The sequence below is a fragment of the Mesoplodon mirus genome, assembly GCF_964341445.2.
Source record: "Mesoplodon mirus genome assembly, chromosome: 4".
Lineage (NCBI taxonomy): Eukaryota > Metazoa > Chordata > Mammalia > Artiodactyla > Ziphiidae > Mesoplodon > Mesoplodon mirus.
Genome location: NC_138979.1, coordinates 113,840,140 through 113,846,296, shown reverse-complemented (window position 1 = coordinate 113,846,296; position 6,157 = coordinate 113,840,140).

Here is a 6,157-nt window from a genome sequence, read left to right as displayed (position 1 = left end):
GGGAAACTAAGATCCCACACGCCGTGCAGCGTGGTCAAAAAAAAAAAAAAAAAAAAAAAAAGTAAAGAAACAGGCTGCTCTAGTGGTAAACATAGGCTTCCTATCTTTTGCCACCCTAGGCTATTTGTCCCTTTGCAGAGTTGGCAAATTTGTTTTGGGAGCTCAGCTCAAACCTCCCCTCTTCTGAGGCCTTTGCTGGGACAACAGGATCTAAAAGAGATGCCCAGTCACTCTATCACATTACTCTATTTTATGAAATTATCGTGCATATTTGTGGACTCATTTATTATCATTTTCCCTCCACTAGAGCCCAAGTTTCCTGGAGGACCTTGTCTGTTTTGTTCTCAGCTTTGCTGCCAGCTCCTAGGACAGAATGTGGCACAGAGTACACAGTCAGTCCTTACTGGAGAAAGAAATAGATGAAAAGTCTAGTGAGGAGGTATATGTATAAACAAGTACCTAAAAAACAATGTGCTAAGTGTTATAGAATGGGAATGTTGCCTGTCATTCCAGTAAACAAAGAATGTTGCCCATCATCAAGCCATCAGCCAGTGTGGTCTCCCCCTGCACACTCCCACCCCATGGTGCGTCCTGAGGGGAAGTCAGGATGGAGAGAAACAGGAAACATTCTGTGCTCTAGATACTGGCCCTAGATAGTTAAGATGCATAACTAAGGAATAATTTCAGTGAGCCCCAGATGTTTGCATCTTCCCCATACATAGTAAAGCACTAAAATTAAGTTGAGATGTCTGTTTTTTGTGATAAGCAGTAAAATTTCCATGTTTGACTACGTTTTTTTTTTAAGCAAAAACTGTATATCCTGGCTCCTCTTCGGAGCAGTTCCTCAGAGCTATCTGAGAGGCTGTCTCCCAGGCTACAGTCCTCAGTAAGGTCCCCAAATAAAATTTAACTCTCAACTTTTAGTTCGTGCATTTTTCTCTGATCATCAGTGTCAAGGGCTTTTGGAAGCTATACCATATAGGAAATTCCAGGTTACATCACTCCGAGACAGGGCAACAAAATCTCCCACTTTTCTGAAAACCTGTAAGATGTAGAACTTTTGGGGGCAAGGATGACCTGGCTGGAACTGGTATTAGATCTCTCTAGACCTCATCTCTTGTGGCAGTGCACAGAAGGATTTGTATTTTGTTTCTGTGTGCCAACCCAGCTCTACAGTAGAGGTTGGAGAGAAGTAGGAAACTTGAACATATGGAAAATGCCTTTTACAACCAAAATTAATAGATCCTTTAAGGCGTCCCTGTTACTGAACTGAACTTGTGTCTGCTCACCACACAGCAAAGCTAATTTACTGACACTGGGTTGTGGTGAAGGAAAGTACAGTAGTTATTGCAGGGCCCGGCCAGGAGTACAGGTGGCTTGTGCTCAAAAGACCTGAAATCCCCGATGGCTTTCAGGAAAGGGTTATTATTTTTTCTTTTTTAAAAAAATTTATTTATTTATTAAAAAAATTTTAATCAAAGTTTATTTATTGAAGTATAGTTGATTTACAGTGCTGTGTTCATTTCTGCTGTACAGTAAAGTGATTCAGTTATACATACATATGTATATATTCTTAAATGCAACATTTGAAGTTAGGGTTGCAAGGGGAATGACTTTCTTCTGATTGGTTGGTGGTGAGGTAACAGGGTGGTGTTTCAGGAATTTTAATCATCAACCTTCTGGTTCCAACCAGTCTGGGGTCTATGTGCTTGTGCTCAGCATAGAGCCACCATTCTCCACCTGGGTGGGGATGTTAGTTTCTGCAGAACAACTCAAAGATATATGTCAGATCATTATGCATATCCTTTGAGGAGGAACTTGGGCTGGTTTATCATTGAACAATTGTTTCTTGACTGCTTTGCCTTTGTTTCTGTGTTCCTTCACCTCCCTAATTAGTAACTGCTTGAGTCTGCTCTTTGGCACTCAGGGAAGGTCTAGGAGACCAAAGCCTTTTTTCTACAAATAAGAAACAGGAGACACAGAGGGGCTTTTATACCAGGGAGGGTCCTGCAGGGTTCTGCTTGGTTTCATCCCCAGAGCTGGTATATCTCAGGATTAGGCTAGATCTGTTAGAATTATAGAGTGGAGAAGACTCTCAGGCCTGCTCTAGGCAGACCTGTGAGGAGAAACGTAAGGTTCTTATTTCTCCTTAGCTTCAAGGTAAGATACACTATGTGCAAGTGTATCTTGTACCTCCAACATATGTGATTTTGTAACAGGGAAGAGCCAAATCTGACTACATGTTGGATCTGTTTCTTTTACTTTAACCTTTGATTACTGTTGCTTTTGTTCACTAAAAGGATACTGTCTGGGCTTCCCTGGTGGCGCAGTGGTTGAGAGTCCGCCTGCCGATGCAGGGGACACGGGTTCATGCCCCGGTCCGGGAAGATCCCACATGCCGCGGAGCGGCTGGGTCCGTGAGCCATGGCCGCTGAGCCTGCGCGTCCGGAGCCTGTGCTCCGCAACAGGAGAGGCCACAGCAGTGAGAGGCCCGCATACCACACACACACACAAAAGGCAATAACCAGACTTCCCTGGTGGTCCAGTGGGTAAGAATCTGCCTTCCAATACAGGGGGTGCAGGTTCGATCCCTGTGCTGCAATGAGAAGCCCGCGCACCGCAACGAAGAGTAGCCCTGCTCGCCGCAACTAGAGAAAGCCTGCGTGCAGCAATGAAGACCCAGTGCAGCCACAAATAAATACAGAAAAGAAAAGAGAAGAAAAGAAACAGCCCAAAGAAGAGATGCATAGGTTGAGATACTGGGGAAGAGGCAAAGAGCTTCCATTCCCTCTCGGGATGTGTGACCCTCCCAGCATCTGGATGTGATCAGCAACTTATAAGTTCTTGGAAGCCTTTTGGTTAGCGTTTTTTTTAATGGAGTTGGTTAGCGTTTTTTTAATGGAGGCTTCATTACATAGGCATGATTGATTATATAATTGGCCATTGGTGATTGAATTCAATCTCCAGCCCCTCTCCCCTTCCTCGACCTTGAGGAGGAACTGAAAGTTCCAACCTTGGAATCATGTGGCAATCATTCCCCTGGCATCTAGCCCCCATCCTTAGGGACTTCCCAAAAGTCACTTCATTAACATGAACTCCAGTGTGGTTGAAAGGGGTTTGTTACGAATAACAAAAGACATTCCTTCTACCTTTATTGCTCTGGAGCTATTTCTGAAACTGGGGACAAAAACAATATTATAACAAAAGATGTTCCTATTGCTCTTACCACTTAGGAGATAATGAGGGTTTAAGGAGTTCTGTGCCAGGAACCAGAGGTGAAGAACAAATGTATATTTCTGGTTATATCACACTGTCATACAAGGAAAGGGGGTTTTGGCCACACTAGGGCCAAAGTTTAAAAGATGGAGCTGTTACATGCAATAGCAGAGAGAAGCAAAAGGAGGGATCTGATGGAGAAAGTGAAAATACAAGGGAAACGAATTGGAAAACAGACTCTCATGCAGAGATTTTCTTTAGAAGAGTCCTCTTCTTTGGAGGAGTTGTCTTTCTTTTGATAAAGAATGTCATTTCTTACTGTAGAGAGATACATTGTAAAATCATGGCCTTTGTTTATAAGGGGACCTTTCTTGCCCTTCTACTTTCCCATTGTTTTATGATGTTGAGTGTTGAAGGGTAGCAGAATATGCCACCCCAAAATATGCCACCTTAGCATAAGGATTATTTTGACCTGAGGGCAACTGGGAAGAAGCAGATACAAGGACAGCTCTCTGCCCTCCTCCTATTTGCCTAAAAGCAGGACAGAAAGATGTCTCCCCTCGTCTCTCTACCAGGAAGGACAGAACTCTAGATCCTTACCAGCCCAGAGAGGGCATGAGAGGAATCTACATAACAAACGTCACTAATTAGCCCTTATTTTTCATTAATGCTTCATATATTTACTTTCTCACAATTTGCTGCCCTAGAAACTCAAAGTTCTTTTTCTCTGTCTTGTTACTTCTCTAAAAATTTATTGCTCTTTTTGTTAAGATGCTATTGTTAAAAACAGGTTCAAAATGGAGTCACTTATGCTAACTTGATTACAATTTCAGCTCTCCCAGAAATGGAATCTTAAACCAGTCAGTCAGGGATTGCCTGACCAGTACTAGTTAGGTAATCTGCCTAACAGACCCCTGCCATCCGTTAAAGGAAAGTGACCTTGACATAACCAATCTGCTTTTTTGTCTAGTATAATCTAATTGTTCCCTCTCCCTTCTGCCTATAAAAGTCTCTTATTTTAGATAGCTCCTCAGAGTGCCTTTCTATGTGCTGGTTGGATGCTGCCCAACTCATGAATTGTTGAATAAAGCCAATAAAATCTTTAAATTTTACTGAGTTGAATCTTGCTTGTTAACATTATATAAGCCCAAGTTCTAACCACCCTTTTGAGTTACTTGTAACTGAGTGCTCCCCTGTGTATGTGCGATGCATATGTTAGGAAAATTGTTTGTTTTTCTCTTGTTAATCTGTTTTTTGTCAGTCTAAATTATAGGGCCAATGAACCTGAGTCGAGGGAAACAGTTTTTCTTCTCAGTGTTTTAGTAACAAAACATCTAAGGTCTACTCTGACTGCAGCTTCAACTTATAGATTTGATTTGCCCTCTGAGAGCCATCTGGGTTGAAGTTCCTCCAGTACCCAATATTTTGCATGCCCAAAATATTGGGGATCTGTGCTTTGCCAACTTCTAATTATTCAGAAAAATAGGGAAGCAGACATAGTTAATTACCAGGGTTATTGATAGTTGATAAGAGCAAATATATCCTGAACATTTACTCTGTGTCAAGTGCTATGTTAAATGCTTAATGTTAACATTATCTCGTTTAATCCCCACAACCTGTCAACTAAAGAAGGTCCCTCTCGCCATCCAACTCTAAAAGGATTGAGTCATTAGCCAGTGTGGTTGCTGACCTTCAACACACCCTGAAAGGAGTTCAGGGCAGAGGTCAGGAATGAGGCACTCTGTGCTTTGGGAAAACTGGCAGAACAGGCCTTCAGATAGATATTTTCAGGAGAAAATTTTATGAACCCAATTGAGACAGGAGGGACGGGGACAGGACACAACCTTTAAAAGAATGACACACAGGGGAGTTTCCTGGTGGTCCAGTGGTTAAGACTTGACGCTTTCAGTGAAGGGGCCCGGGTTCAATCCCTGGTCAGGGAACTAAGATCCCACAAGCCATGTGGCCTGGTCCCCCCCAGCCCCCCCCAAAAAAGAATGACACAGCCGTAGAGGATAGGATAAATACTGGTTAGAATCAACGAGGCCCAAGATGGGAGGAGATTCGAATTCCAGTAGACCTTCAGCCTCATTATAAGCTCACTGTAATACATGTCCGTGCTAACTGACACACCCACCAGCACCATGACAGTCCTGAGGCTGGCAAAAAAGGCCAATGAGTGGGCAGTGGCCCAGCTCCTGGAAATCTCTGCCCCTTCCCCCAGATAGTTGGAATAATCCTCCCACTTGTTAGATTATGAAATTACCCAGCCCATAAAAACTAACGACCTCATACTCTGGGGCCTCTCTCCTGAGATGACCCACATTTTGTCTGTGGAGTGTGTAACTCCCTGAATAAATCTACTTTCACTCTATTTCAGCTAGCTCTTGAATTCTTTCCTGCAGGAAGCCAAGGACCCTCACTTGGTGGCCCATCCCAGGGACTCTCCCAAGACCTGCGATGTGACCATCTTCTCGTGCCCCATTTTCCTGCAACACAATTTCTTGCATTTTCCCATACTTAGAAAAGCACTAAAATCATTAACTAAGATATTTGTGCCTCATGACTAGCAGTAGCCCTCTACCAAGATGTGTGCTTGATTGCACTTATCCCCAAATCACATATATTGCACTTATCCCAAATCACCTCCCCCCGACCTCTTCAGAGGAGTTCCTCAGAGCTACGTGGACACTGTCTACTGAGCTATAGTTCTCAGTAAGTCCCCAAGTAAAACTGAAACTCACAGCTCTCACGTTGCACATTTCTACTTAAGTCGACAACCCAATAAGCCAGGTATTCTTTTTTTTTTTTTTTTTTTTTTTTTTTTTGCGGTACGCGGGCCTCTCACTGTTGTGGCCTCTCCCGTTGCGGAGTACAGGCTCCGGACGCGCAGGCTCAGTGGCCATGGCTCACGGGCCTAGCCGCTCTGCGGCATGTGGGA